The 15620-nt window shown below is 46.0% G+C and overlaps 1 long non-coding RNA gene across 1 annotated transcript; it reads right to left on the reverse strand.

Moving 5' to 3' along the window:
* Positions 1-8316: 8316 nt before the first annotated feature.
* Positions 8317-14855, reverse strand: LOC116089279. The gene is made up of 3 exons (XR_004118255.1): positions 14444-14855; positions 11578-11655; positions 8317-8521 (listed from the first exon to the last, which is right to left on the reverse strand). It is a non-coding gene; the product is annotated as an uncharacterized LOC116089279 (long non-coding RNA).
* Between the last annotated feature and the right edge of the window lie 765 nt (positions 14856-15620).

Consider the following 15620-nt stretch of genomic DNA (forward strand, 5'->3'; position numbering starts at 1 on the left):
CTTCTCCTGGTGACATTCACCCTGGCCTCTGGGAGTTTAGCAGTGTGTGTGTGTGACATGTGTCCTCCATCCTCCTTGCTGGACCCTCATGCCCTCTGCTTTGGAAAGACTCTCTGAATAATCTGCTTGCTTTGCATCCTGTTCCGTTCAGGTGTGTTCAAATGGAAACCATCACCACTGTAGTAAAAGTAAACTTCCTAGATCTAATTAAGAAACCCTCTGTTTCATCAAAGACACACAGAAAACCTATTTGATTGTTTCATGCTAAATGAAGCAGGAGCCCCGACCTCTTTCCAATCATTTCTACCTCATGCATTGGGTTTTGACTTCATATGTATAAATGACTTTAACAAAAAGACTTGAAGGAGGACCCACTGGCATGCTTCTGACTAGAGCTTGTTATCTGAGCTGGTTTTTCACATCTGTGTTTACCAATGCATTTCTGTCTCCCCTCATCTTTCAAGGATTCTGCAGGGAAGTTGGGTTATAAAATGTTCCAGTTCCTTTATTTCCATGGCCAAGCTCTGGGTCATGATAAAATGTGAGCTGGTATCCAAAGAGACCCATGAGGAATAGTGGGACAGAACACTGGCTTCACCATAAGGCCTTCGTATATGAACCCGTAATTGCAAGGGCCAACCTCTCTTGTCAAATATAGACGACCCACTATGTAGGGACCACCATACTGGGAGAGGCCCACCCAAAAGATGCAATGTCTTTTAATGTCAGGAGTGAGAAATGAGGTGTTAGGGTCAAAGGCATTTTAATTCTTTTTTCTCCCACATTAGAAACAAGAGGAAGCGTTTAAGGGCTAGCATTTGCTAGGCTGCCATAACGATTCTGAGGTTCTGGTAAGTTGGGATTCTAGCCTATAAACTTAGAGGGGGAACTATGGAGGCTTTTAAACCTGTTATGTTGGGAGGGATCCATGAAGGCAGAAGGGCACACAAAAGCCACCCTCTCCCCTTACTGAAAGTTTGTTCTTTTGATTGTATAAAAGGGTAGACTAGGGAAGGTTCCCCCAAGAAGAAATTTTGGGGTGTCATTCGAATCTCTGATAAGGACCCTTAGGCCTCTCAAACTCCACCTTCTTCTGTTAGTGCCTGAGGCCAACACATGGAACCTACAATTCTTGATTCACTTTCTCCTTCAGAGGCTCCACTCTCTGCCAGGCTATGAAAAGGGAAACTGTAGCCACTGGACTCACTCAGCAAACTGTTATGTTCTTTCCTACAGTACAAAGAGCTGAGCTAGCCGCTGCTGAACACGTCAAAGGGGACGCCTGCCAATGTGCTTTCCGTGGCCCTGTGGCCGACTTAGAGGCAGCTGACTCGAGGCAGCTGGATGACTCAGGAGAGGAACTGGCCCAGAGCTTGACTAAGTCAGGGCAGAGGAGACCACATCCTGTCGCAGATTTCTGCTTCTCATTAACTGGAGGCTGTGTATTCAGAGCTCTTGTAGACATTAATCACATCCCCAAACACCCCGGAGGGAGGAGGGACCTTTTAACACCAAGGCGGAGTGTGTGTCTTGCAAGGTCAACAGAAGTCATTCTGAAAGTCAATGGCAGAGAGAGAGAGAGAGAGCCAGGGTCGTATTGCCTGGTGGTTGAGACAAGTGGTGGCCCCAAAGGTTAAGGCTGGGCTCAGGGGGACTGTGGAGTCACCTTCACCAAAGAGAACATGAATTGGGTTTCTTCATTTGGTCCCTGATGTCTGTGTGCATTCTCTCATAGACCTTTGGGGTTGGAAAAAGAATCAAAGGAGAGACCGTGTTTGCAAAATGTTGCTATTTCCAATGCCTTTCTCCCTCTTGTATTCTGTATAGGGGCCGCTCTCAGGCTTGCTGCTGGCTTAGAAAGTGGCTTCGAGTGACAATGTCTCACTGTTCCTTGTGGAACTGCTGTCTTTTAGGAATGGCAATCAAGTTCCACCCTTGGTTGGGAATTCCGCCGCTGGCCTTAAGCGGTCAAAACCATCAGAGGAGGCAGAGGCCTTGCAGAATGACCAGCGATGTCTTCAGGATCAGTCTCCCCTAAGTTCAGCGCTGTGGGAATGAGTGGGGTCACCCAGACCCAGGGGCTGTGCTGGCAACAGCCCCTGGGAATGAGCTGTTCAGAACGGATGATTAAACCCGAGTCAATCGTTAACTGGGGCTTCGAGGCAGCTCAGTGAGGCATTTGCAAGGCATCTAACCACAAACTGCACAGGCTGCAGGGACCCTGAGATGGCTGACTCTGATACAGAGATCAAAGGCACAGGAAGTCATAACTCCTGGTGTTACTTGTCAAACATGTCAGGCTGGAATTGCCTTCTTCCTGAAAACCTCTTTCTGCTGTGTTCTGGCTCCCACAGGCCAGGAGAGCTTCATGATTTAGGGCCCAGCCAGGGGAGAGTCCTCCCTCACAACCCAATCCGAACAATCCCACACCAGGGGTGTTTGCTTAGAATAAGGCTATTTGTTCTCTGGGAAGTGAAGCGTAACCCGATAGTCCAGTTAATCATCTACATAAGCAAGTTTCAGATGAACTGAAGAAGATAAGCTGAGTTAGGTCCATACAGGGAGCTGGGAAGAGGCTAAGGGGCCCCCAGCTTCCCAACTCTAACCTCAAGCCTTTCTTTACTGATCTCCACATCAGGGTCTTCCTCATTTATGAGGAGTTCTCCCAGGCCCTTCAGACCCCTTTCTGTCTCTCCCGAGAGTCACCTCTCCAAGAGGGTCCTAGCCATGAAGGTTCTACCCCAAGGAAGTGTGTTCCACAGCTGACTTCCCCCAAAGATAAGTTCCTAAGAAATGAGCTGGGAAACACACTTCCGTCTGCCCTCTCTGGGGCCTGTTTGAAATCTGTCTAGTTTCTGCTCAAGCCGTGACCTATGGAAGACTAAGGGAGGAGAGGTGACTCTGCCCCCTACCTTCCTTCCATTGTTGAATCTTTTTTTTTTCCATCAGTAGACTTAGTTTATCTTTCTAGTGAAGCCCCACCCATTTCTCTCCACAGCCTTGAAATTGTCTCTCCTCTCTTCTTCCCTAAGCTCTATGGTTTTCTGGGGTGCTATGGTGAGTTCTTGGCATCCAAAGACAAGACAAAATTAAGGGGAGCGGTGACAGAAAGCCTGCTGAACCCTAACGTACTGCACCCAAGTGGAGGACACTCTTCCTGCTTTGTTCACTGCTCACTGAAGTTCCATAATGCTCTGCGGGACCGATGTAGTTCAGAGTGAACTAGCTAGACAAGGTTAGGCAGGCACCTCTTAGCACCTGAAGGCTGATTTCCAAAGCATGTGGGTGACAGCCCTCAGCCACGCTCCATACGGCACATTACTCTAGTCACAGGCTCCACTAGCATCTGCCAGCAACCTGACTCAATGATTCAGGAGAGCCCAACCAGGACTTTTGAAGGCTCTTTTATAATGTTATCCATTTCCGCTATATCAGAGCCGCTTGGCTTCCTCCCCCAAAGCACCGAGAACCATAGTCAGGAGCACAGGCAGCTGAGCCTTTTTGAAAGTGGTTCCAGGCAGGGCTCCTTTGCCATGAGTAAGTGCGTGCTCACCAAGGAACAAGCAGTGTGTGTGGGTTAAGAAGGATGAAGATTATCCAGTGCCAAAATACAGCTTGGAAACAGATCAATGGGGCTGTTGGGGAAAACTCCATGAAAAAAAATTCAAGTTAAGGAGGTCATCAGTGATTCTTTTCTCATTCTGGGCCGATAACCTCACAGTGTTCTGCAGACGTGGCTGTCCACAGAGTTGTGCATGTACAGATTCACTTCATTCTCCAGTAGCCCAGAGATCTGCTTCTAGGTGTATGCGAGCAATAATAAGAGATCCAAAGATGGGATAGCTAGATTACAAAGAATAAATGCCAAGGGGTTGGTGAGATGGCTCAGCAGTTAAGAGCACTGACTGCTCTTCCAGAGTTCCTGAGTTCAAATCCCAGCAACCACATGGTGACTCACAACCATCTGTAATAGGTTCCCCTCTTCTGGTGTGTCTGAACACAGCTACAGTGTTCTCATATAAATAAATAAATAAATCTTTAAAAAAAAAAGAATAAATGTCAAGATCCTCTGCTCTGTGTGTGTGTGTGTGTATGTGTGTGTGTGTGCGCGCGCACACGCGCGCATTCACATGTATGTAGGTGCATGTGCATGTCTGGATCAGAGAACAACCACCTATATCCTATTGACCTAGTTTTTGGAGATAAGATCTTCGATAACCCAAATCTCAACAGCTAAGCTAGCCTGGCTAACCAGTGAGACCAGAGATCCAACTGTCTGCCTCTGCCTCCCCAGCAGTCAGATTACAAGCATGTGCCTTTCTTTAGTATGGACTTGGAGGAATGAACTCAAGACCTCCTATTTGCAAGGTAAGCACCTTACTGACTGGGGCATCTCCTCACATCCTTTGGTACAACTTCTCAAAGGGTTCAGCCATGTGGGTCCAGCTGAATTAAGTCCATCAAGCGCATCCTGTCCCAGCAAGTCTCCAAGCTGCCCTCTCTCCCTGTCTTCAAGTTCACCAAGCTTATCAGTCTAGGGTTCCACATGTGAAGATCTACCTCTTCTGGTGCGTCTGAAGACAGCTACAGGGACTTACGCCAGAGCAAGCAGGGCCGGCAGAGGTCCTGAGTTCAATTCCCAGCAGCCACACACATGATGGCTCAAGGCCATCTGTACAGCCACAGTGTACTCATACACATAAAATAAATAAAATAGGTCTTAAAAAAAAAAAAAAGAACCAGTGGGCTGGTGAATGTAATGTGGACAACAAAGAGACCTTATGTCAGAACAAGTGGAGAGATGAGGACAGACATCCAAGGTTGTTCTTTGACTCACATGCATATGCACAGACATACAGACAGGCACACATGAGAGCGCACACACATGCACATGCACACACACATACACACAAACACATATGCACACAAACACATATGCACACAAACACACACATGCACACACACAGGTAGGGTTATGGATTACAGATGGTGGTGAGCCATCATGGGAATTGAACTCAGGACCTCTGTCGGCCCTGCTCGCTCCGTCATCTGTCATCTCAGTACTTGGAAGGCCAAGTGAGGTAGGAGGATCACAGGTTCTAGTCTGGCCTGGACTACAAAGCAACAATAATTTTAAATGGTGAGGGAAAAAATGTGCAGTGTATATTTAAACAAGTGTGGTGGTGGTTTTGATGCAACCCTTGATGACTTTCTAGATCCTAGACCTAAAACAGCTCAAAACATCACTTGAACGTTTGATCAGGTTTCCAGGCAAAAGTCAGACACTGTCTCCTCAGACAGCACTCGCATCCCCATGGAGCTATGGAGCCACCAAAGCTTGTAGTGTGAAATGCATGCCTTAGTGCTGTTGTCTGGGAGGGTGGTGTCGATCATAGCACAGATCCAAGTAAGGTCGAATGGCCAAACAAACACAGTATTGGAGATTCTTTTGGCTGAATCTTCCTATTCCCATTTCCCTTCTGAAATCACTTTGCCTGTTTCCTAACACGGGCGTCTGGGGCACTTGCCAGCCAGCTGTGTCTGTTTCCTCCTGGGGGTTGCATTTTCTCATCTCTGGTTCACTAGAGGCCCAGGAGAAGACGGGGAGATGTAAGGAGGTGCAGTGCATCCTGGGAGCTGTAGTTCTCAGAGGGACATACTAAGACAATTGCTAACTAGGCAGTAGTGGTATATGCCTTTAATCCCAGCACTGGGGAGGCAGAGGCAGGCAGATCTCTGAGTCTAAAGCCAGTCTGGTCTACATAGAGAGTTCTAAAATGGCCAGGGCTAAACAGAGAAATCCTGTCTCAAAAATAAATAAATAAATAAATAAATAAATAAATAAACTAGAACAATTGCTAATGTCTATGGTTGTGTGAGAGGCAGATTCTGAGTTCATTTGTATAATTAAGGTAAAATATGCTATTTCATATATATATAGTGTTTTTTTATTTCTTTTCTGCTTATTGTGAAAAAGTCAGTAGGACAGACAAGATTTGAAGAGAAAAGTTAAAAAGAACAAACATCTAAGTTCCTATCTCTGAGAAAGACTACTCTTAATTAAAGAATACGAATCCCAACAAAAGATTCTTAATGACCCAAGCCATATTTTTTAAAAAGGGAATTCTAAAACACAGCATACGTGTTTTGTTTAGAGTTTGTGTTTTGGTGAGAGCTGCTTACAGAGTTCCATTTGAGGTCACTTTGTGCTAGCATGATTCTTCTAGATTGTCAGAAGTACAATACTATCCCCTCCCAGCACCCCTGAGATCTCTCTGCAGCTGCCAAGATTCTGCCAACCTCAGACAAGTCACCCCATGTCCCTACATTTCAGACTCCCTAGCTTTGGAACAAGGGGACCAAACTGCATGTGAAAGTCCCTCTCTGCCCCCATGACTCATCCTGGGGGCCATTTTTCTTGTTAAGATGAAAAGTCTCCTACAAAGTATGCGGGGGGGGGAGGGGGCTACAGGGTGAGTGGCAGAGGAGCCCTGAGCCTCAGCAAATAGAAAGGAGGGAGCTCCCATGCCCGAGACAATCATCAGGGGGAGAGAGGAAGGTTCAGATTTAGGAAATTTTATTTCTCATTTTTAAATCCGTGGCTGACCTAAATCTTATTGCCTGTGTCTTTGATTGCCAGTGCAACAATTATATGGCCAATGGAAGTCTGAAATTTTGAAAAAGGCATATGTCAGTGGTAGATCTTTAAATTAAACCAGACTGGTCTGTATTTCTAATGCTTGTTTGAAGGTCATTCAGCACTTAACAGAGCAAGTACCTCAAGACCTTCTCTGGGAAACAAAAACAAAACAAATAGCAAAACCAAATTTAAAAACAAACAAGAAAACAAACAAGAAAACCCAGGTTCCAGGAGATCAGTGTAGCCTGATGATCAGTGTAGTGAATGAGGAGAGACAATCAGGAGCTGAGCCAGAGGGAAAGAGATTGAGCCTCTTAATTATCTCAACAGATCTGGCCTTTTCTATTTTCTCTTGTTGGTAAGCTAGTGGGCTACCCCTCTCTGCCCCCCATCCCCAGAGGGCTAAGCACACATCCCCTTTGGGCAAGCAGGCGTGGGAGCTGACTACCTGACCCTGATAGGAATAATTGGATCCTTCATGAAAAGAATGCTGGTGCTGGGGTCCCTGAAATAAAGGCTTAAATCCACTTGATATATTTTTATCTTCTGCACACATAGGCTAGTTCTTCAGTCAAAATGCCAGTGTGGTGGTTCATTAAGAGTACACCTTCAGACCCAGCTAGGAGGGAGGAGTCTCTCCAGCTCCTGCAGATGTGTCTACAGTCCCAGTTCCACCATTGAGGATGAACCTGAACATAGCCTTCCACGCCTCTGAGTGTAGAGACAACCCATTCACAAGTACAGGGTGAGTCAGCATCCTTAGTCTAGAGGGTTTCAGGATCTTATCAGCAGGGTGACTCATACCCAATTCAGGGTCACCATGAGACAAAGGACAAGTCAGATCTCTGGACCCCAGAGTATAAAAGGAAAATTCATGGGCATATTTACACCTGTATGTTGTGGGGTGTCACATGTGCTGTGTATGTTTGGTCAGATGTGTGTCGTATATTCCCTTCGTGTTCTGCATGTATGAGTGCTGTGTGTTCTGTGAGAGTTCTGTGTATGTGTTGCATGCTGTGTGCCTTCTCTGTGCATGTGTGTTACATGTTGCATTACAGGTGTTGTTTGTATTGTGTGTGTGAAGATGACGTAGATGCACACATGTGTCTGTCTGCTTATAGGACGAGCAGAATCAGATTCCATACCATTGAGACTCAGGGTCAGGCAGATAGGAGATGCAGGGAGGTGGGAGGGGCCATGCATCTGCTGGATAGCCCTAGGAAAACTAAGAAGTAAACTGGGGTAAATCACAGTGACCCAGAGAACTGACACTCCTGTCCAGGGGAAAACCAATAGGCCAGGCTCATATGATGTCTGAAAAAGCAGGCAGCAGAAATCAGCATAGAATTAGCTGAACTGAGTCTGGCCAGACAAAGACGGAAGTCTGGAGACGGGAGCTGCGGAGTCAGACTCACGCTGTTTACTTCCCACAGAGGTCTCGAGTAGAATACAATTATAGAATGCAATGAAATATGCAACATCATCTATCTTATCTGCTCCCTCCTGCATCTGAGCTGTAATTTCCCTCCAGGCCTCCTATGCCTTATGGCCTGGCATTTCCATTTATCTTCAAGTAACTATTTACATTTGCATCTGTTCATCTCCAAACAGTTCTGTTTCCTCCACATCTTGGGTGCTTTGTCCCTCCAATGACAACCACACACACAAAGGAGATGCCCAACTATATTTATAAGTCCCGGCACTCTGACTAAAACCCTGTTTTCATTAGCAGCAGGGGTGGAGTGGTTTGGCTCTTTTGCATAAATATCTGGCTGGTGGCTATGACTGTGGCTGGAAGCAGTGTTCTTTTCTGATCTCATCTCAGACAAAGGACCTCAGCGGTCCCCGCTGAACCTGAAGGCACACATGGGACCCTAGAGCCTAGAAGAGAAGGGGAACAGACAGTAGGGTTAGTGAGTGCTGTGGTTTGAAGAGATAGCCTGCAGTTTGTAGAAACTTGACTCCAGTGCACCGGGGCAGACAGTAGGACTTTTAAGAGTTGTTGGTCGCTCTTACTCCTGCTTCTTTACCTTGCCTCTTGCCCCTTTGTTCCCTGTCTCTCCCCATTCCCTTCCCCCCTCTCTCCACAGGGTCATGGCTGGCCCCTACTTCTCTATTCTCCTTTTCTCTGCCTTTCTTTGCCTCTGCTACCCTCTTAACTCCCCTCCTCATACCCTAAATAAACTCTATTCTTCCAAAAAAAAAAAAAAAAGTTGTTGGTCGTGAGGACTGTGCCCTCATTCAGTCTTAATGAGGCAGCCACAGAAATGCCAGTGTTGCCTTGTTACCACAAGTATCCACTCCTTAGGAAAGATTTCCTTGACCTGTGACCTCTATCTGTGTCCCTGTCTAAATCTGTGTCTCTATCCCTGTCTTTGTCTGTGTCCATGTCTGTGTCCCTGTATGCATATCTATGTATTTGTGTCTGTGTCCCTGTCTCTATCTCCAGATGTTTTTGTCTCTCTCCTCTCATATGTCTTGTGCCCTACTGTTCTACGCAGGAGACGATCCAGTAGAAAGTCTCTCACCAAATCTCAGACCCTCGACCTTAGACTTCTGATCCTCTCGAACTCTAAAGAAGGGCATTGGAGTGTGGAGAGGTCAGAGCACTGGGTCTTAGTGTATCAGTGGATCTTTACATGGATACTTGAACCTTGTGATGGGTCACTTTATTGACTGTCTCTAACATGCTTAAGAGAGAGCTAACAATCTTTCTGCCAATTTGGCCAGCTAGGCACTTCAATTTCCTAAACAAGGAAAATCACTTTAGAATCCTGAAGATTTAGTGATGCTATTTATTCATTATAGAAAAGCTGGGGAGGCGGGGAGGTAAGGATGAGGCAGGCCTGGAGGGATCATGACATCCCTTTCCTCCTACTGGGGCACTATGACTGCCATTCCTCATGAAGTTGGATCCATAGTTGAGTTCTTGGTGCCATTGTCTGTTTCAGAAACAGATGAAGCCCTGTTAGAGACATTCCTGTCTGTGGTGGGTGGGACAGTCTGTTCCTTGCAGCATTATAGAGGAGAGGAGACGCTCTTTGGACTGCAATGTCAGTGACTCAGAGATAAGTGTTCTGCCTGGAGTAGCTAACAGGATCTTTCACCTTTCCTCTTGGTTGCCTGTGCTGGGAGCACATAGATATTTCTTCTTTCTTTCTGCCCAGGAAAGTACTGAGAAAAATATTTCTGAGCATCCATGGGTTAAATGACAAAGAAAACACTTAAACACTCATGTTCTGTGGCCCTAGGAGATGAGATTCAACATTGCCACCCTTCCCCAAACATATGTGAAGCCCGAAGCTTGCTCCAGTCTGATTCTAGCTTAGGGTTCTGTTGGAGTCATTCTTCTTATGAACTCTGGGAAATATTTTAGGGCAAGGGCAAAATGGTTTCATATGTGTGACCATGTGTACCCTGTCCTGTGACAGGACATAAACATACATCACATAATGATCGGAAGTAACTAGAAAGAAGGCAGACTTCGATTAAATGTGCAGGGAACTGTCACCATGATCAAGATATGATAGTACCATGTCCCCTAAGCACTCATGTATGGGAGGCTTGGTCTCCAGTGTTCAGGGTCTATGGAGGCTTTAGGAGATGAAGAGCTACCAGATATGGCTAGGTCGGGTCATTGAGGTTGTTGGCTTCAGAAGGAATTATTGTAAGCCCCCTAGCTTGTCAGCTAGTTCCCAAGAGAGGTGGCTGTTTGTTATAAAAGAGCAAGAAGGCCTCCTTCTCTTCCAGATGGTCACCCTGTCACAGATGTCCCCACCCCTAGCCACCATCTACCTCCTGGGATGTGGACAGGAGGCGAACACCATCATCATGCTTGCACATTCAGCTTCCAAAAATCGTAAGATAAAGAAACCTTTCTTTTCTTGTTTAAAAAATGTTTTTAAATTTTTAATGGAAACTTCTCTTTGTTTTTCTGTTGAAATATTTAGGCTTTCTCCTGTACCACTTTGTTGTTGAGACTTTGTCTCCCCAAATAGACTAGACTAGCCTTGAACTCATGAACCTCCTTCCCCCCACCCCCTCCGTCTCCGGAGTCCTGAGATTATAGGCATGCTGTGCCTGGCTAAGCACCTTGCTGTGTGCAGACTGTGTTACATCATCTGGGATCTGACTGGGGCTGAAGGATACATTTCCCAGATGGCCTGCTTCATGGATACAATGCGGGTGCCGGCCTCACATGAAGCTAAGCTGGGGCTATTGTCTGAAGGCTGGGATTTTGCTCTAGGTAGTCTCTGTTCACCTACAGGCTGCTTCTCACAATATGGCAGCCGCTAGTTAGGATCTTACACTCTGTCTAGCTTTATCTAGATCAGTGGTTCTCAACTGTGGGTCTCTACCCCTAAAAGGCCACTGGAAAATATAGATATTTATGTCATGATTCATAACAGTAGCAAGATTACAGTTAGGAAGTAGCAATAAAAATCGATTTATGGTTGGAGGCCCCTACATGATGGGGAACTATGTTAAAAGGCTGAAGCATTAGGAAGACTAAACCACTGCTCTAATTACAGAAGAAATCATGAGGCCTGGTTAAAGTTAAAAACAGAAGTGTCTTTGCATGCATTGGTGACCTTTGTTGTCAGTGGGCCAGAGGAAATGCAATACGCCTACACAGGTAGGCCTTTTGGGACTGAAGGATACATTCTCCAGATGACCATGGATACAGTGCTGATCTGGTGTCACGTGAAGTCAAGCTAGGGCTGTTGTCTGGAGGCTATGTCGGTATATATCTGCCTCCCACCAGAGTTCTGTTCCGATACCACCTACTTTTATTATACAGAGGATTTGCCCTCTCCTACATAGTAAATTGTATGATTGCAGCTGCTTCAAGTTCTACAAACCTCCATTTCAATTTCTTACCAACTTTAGTGCCCGGTAAGGCAATGGGTGCAACTCGGTTGTGAAACCATGCTTACCAAAGGCTGGATCTTGCCCATCTCAGATTTGCAAGCTGAGCAGAGCCTCAGACACTAATTTCACAGAAAGATAGCTCCCTGCAAGACATAATGCTCTTCCAAGTCAAAAGGGGAGAATCCTTCAGGATGCAGATTTAAGCTTGGTCCTAAGTCATTCATTTTTGTAAATACTTTCTCAGACACAAGAACACACTGCACTCATTTGTAAAATCTATGCTGCAGTAAAAAAGATGGTACGGAGTTAAATTGACATATTATGTATTTTGTTTCTTGAATTGACTTTTTAAAAGATAGACTTTATTTCATATATGTGTATGTATATACATATATATATATATATATATATATGCTTCCTCAGGCATACATATATATGTATATATGTGTATATACATACACATACATACATACACACACACACACATATACATACACACACAGGAAAGAAAAAAAAGTTAGAATTACCTATCATTACTCTCTACATTGAATTGGTATCTTAATTCAGTATTATTAAAACAAACATTCTAAAATTATTGCATATAGTTCTATCATATAGGTGTATGATCATTTAGATATTGTGCTATTCTTATAACTTAATACATTTTAATACCATATTCTCGTAGAGGTCTTCCTGTTGAAATCTTCCTTTTGTTTTTGTTTTTTTTCTATTTTCATGTCTATGCATGTGGTGTGCATGTATGTGTATGTATGTTTTCTTCATGTGCTGATGGGTGGATGTGCACTTATGTATGTGGAGACCCAAGGTTGGCACTGATGTCAGGAATCATCTTCCATCATTACTCTTCTGCCATGTTTGTCGAGGCAGGGTCTCTTAATCAAACCCAGAGCACATAGATATTGCTAGCCTCCTAGCTTTGGGGGATACTCCAGCCTTCTCCTTCCATGCCTGGAATTCCAGGAGGGCCACTGTGCCTGCCTAGGGTTAAGTGGGTTTCTATGGAACCTGGATTCTAGTTCTCACATCTGTGCAGCAAGCTCTTTAACTGCTGAGCTGTCTCTTTGAACCCTAAAAATGTTTTGTTTTTTTTTTTAAATATACTTCAGACACGTTTTAACATACTTCTTCACTGCACAAGCATTTATTGGCACCTACAGGACATGCAGATACATGACTACTAGCATCCTTTGCACCGGGCACTGTGCTGAGTGTATAATAAATTGACCTTGCATGGCTCTGCTCTCCATCCTTATTGTCACACAGCCTCCCTCCTTCCCTGTGTCTCGTTCCCTCTTGTTATAAGGATCTCGTGCCTACTGGGTTAAGGCCTGCCCCAGGTCTGCCCCAGGTCCAGCCTGGCTTCTGTATTAGTTATATGATCATATCTGTAAAGATCTTGTTTCCCCTTAAGGTTGTTGTGATAACAGACTCCAGGATTATAAAACTCCACCCAGGCAGCATCCCATGAAGAAATGAACAATAACCCCCTGACTGCCCTGTTGAAATCCATGTGTTGATCTTTCTGAGCCTAGAGATAGCAGAACTTTAATAGAGTTGCACAATGGTGAGGAGTTTTGGTTTTGAGACCGGGTCTCACAATGTAGGCCAGGCTGACCAGGATGGCCTTGAACTCACAGAGATCTGCTTGCCTTTGCCTCCCAAGTGCTGGGATCACTGGTTGGCAGATGTCACCATGTGGGGCAGAAGAGTCACACAGTGATAAAGGGCCATAGATCCAGGTCTCTAGCTCTAAGGCTCTGCTCACAAAGGCTAGCCACTGTACACCTTTAATCCCAGCACTTGGGAGGCAGAGGCAGGCAGATTTCTGAGTTCGAGGCCAGCCTGGTCTACAGACTGAGTTCCAGGACAGCCAGGGCTACACAGAGAAACCCTGTCTCAAAAAACCAAAAACCAAAAACCAAAAACAAACAAACAAAAAACCCCAAAGGCTAGCCACACTTGGCCACATTTCTACTAGAAGTGGTGGGGCTTGTGGGGTGGGAGGGTGAGGCTAGCTTGTGGAATGGGGGTGGTGGGAGGGGATGGAGGGGGAGATTGCTGTGGGGAGATGGTATGTGATGTTTATATCAGAGCCCAGCTGGTCTGGAGAAACAAATGCTTCTGTTCCAAGGTCAATGAAGCCCAGACTAGTGGGTTACAGGGAGCTCATTCCTTATTTCTCTCCTTCCTGAAGCCTTGCAAGGGGCTGGAGAATAGAGTGAGGAGGGAGAGGAAGAGAGATTAGAACAGATGTTCCTTGCAGGTGGACAACCCCTGCTTTGAGACATGAGGCATTGTGGGATAGGAAGGGCTAATGACTGCTGATGCTGGTGGCCACAGAGAAGGAGCCCGCTGTAGCTACTGTGACATCCCTTTCCTAATGAATTCTGTATTTTCCTGGTGAGGTCATGGACTGGCTTAAAAATAGCATCTGAGGAGCCCCTCCGTTTATCATTTCCACCTTTGCATCCTGAACGTGCTGCTCCAGATGTGGAGCTCACAAAAGGCGAAGGAGATTTTCCTTTCGGGAAGCAGTGGGATTGAGGGACCTCCCAGCAGACAGTTGGGACTCCATTATCTGCTGCCCTCCACTCTGAACTATTTTCAGTGTTCATAAGGAGGTGGGAGGGACATCCTTGTTTCCTGTCATTGGCTCTGAATGGAGAGCTAAGCTCCTGTGAAATGAATTTCTGGGCAAAATCAGGCACCCACTTGAAACAGTCAGTGAGAGTCCATGACTCTGAAAACATGTCCTTTCTTCCTCTGTACTCTACAAGAGGTGACAGTTGGGAGCAGTAAGATGGGCACTTGTTCCAGGGCACTGGGCTGGGTTGGTCTTTGGCTTCTTCTAACTTCCCTGGATGCAGGAATTGACAGCCTAGCATTTCTTGATACTCAAAAGTTCCTTACCTTAGAAGCAGCACATTGTCTGGTTCTGTCCCAGAAAACCCCCTCTACCAGGCACTGAAGTTTCAGTTCAAGTGATCTGCAGAACACAGCTTCCAGTAAGTTTCTTCCGCCCCAGTTTTGAATCAGGGTAGATTCAGAAGAGTGTCAGATACATGAAATGGTACATTTTAATGGCATGTCAGGGACATGTGAGGAATTTCTGCAAAATGTCAGGCAAGGAAAATCTGCCAGCAGGGCCGCCACATGCTGAGTGACATGTATGTACGCAGCCTTTTCAGGATCTCTGAAACCCTTGTGTACCATGCTGCAGTCGCAAGAGACAAAGGGTGGGGGTGGTCAGAGAGGAGGAGTTATTGCCTCTGGTGGGAAGTGCCTTGAAGCCAACCAACAGGCTAGATGACTAACACCTCTGGGGACAGGAAGGAGTGTCTTAAGCCCGTGGGTGATGCCACCGCCAGTTGCTAACCAGAGACTCCACAGCGGCTATGACGTGGCCATAGCATTCTTGAGCAGAGAAACTCTTATGGGTTATGGAAGTGTTATAGTTCTGAGGCGAAAGGCTTCCCCTGTCCCCTGTAAAAAGGGTTACAGCTCTGAAGGGAAAAGCTTCCTCAAAGGAGATGTTGGAGTTCTGAGGAGGAAGGTTTCCCCAATGACTGGAGTGTTAAGAGCTCTGCGGAGAAATGTATCCTAGCAGTTGGGAGCAGAGGAATACCACAAAGTCACACTACACAATCTATTTGTTGGGTGAGGGACAAGAGTGGAGCTGCCTCTGCTGGGATGAGCAAAAGGCAGGCTTTATTTTACAAAGTGTTTCTTGGGGGAAGGGGTGGAGCTTTCCAGGGTAGCCCGGGATTGGAGAGGTTGTGTGGCCTGACCTTGGGGCAAGATCCGGGATTGGTGGGATTTTAAGATCAGGGATTGGTGGGTTTTGGTAAGTTTCTTTCATTTGGAAGTGGGTTTGGATCTTTACCCTACAGGCAGCTGGGAAGAGAGCTTTGACTTGCGCAGTACGCGGCTGACCAACTGTGGCTCCTTTTCTGGGCACAAGCACTTCCAGCGGAGTCCTCTAGTCCCTCTTCTGTCCTGGAATCAGAAGGGCGATGACTATCCTGCTCAGTGTCAGAGTTGCTCCTTTTCCAACCAGACTCTCTCCCATGGCTACATTCAATGAAGT

Source organism: Mastomys coucha, unplaced genomic scaffold, assembly GCF_008632895.1.
Source record: "Mastomys coucha isolate ucsf_1 unplaced genomic scaffold, UCSF_Mcou_1 pScaffold14, whole genome shotgun sequence".
NCBI classification, from domain to species: domain Eukaryota; kingdom Metazoa; phylum Chordata; class Mammalia; order Rodentia; family Muridae; genus Mastomys; species Mastomys coucha.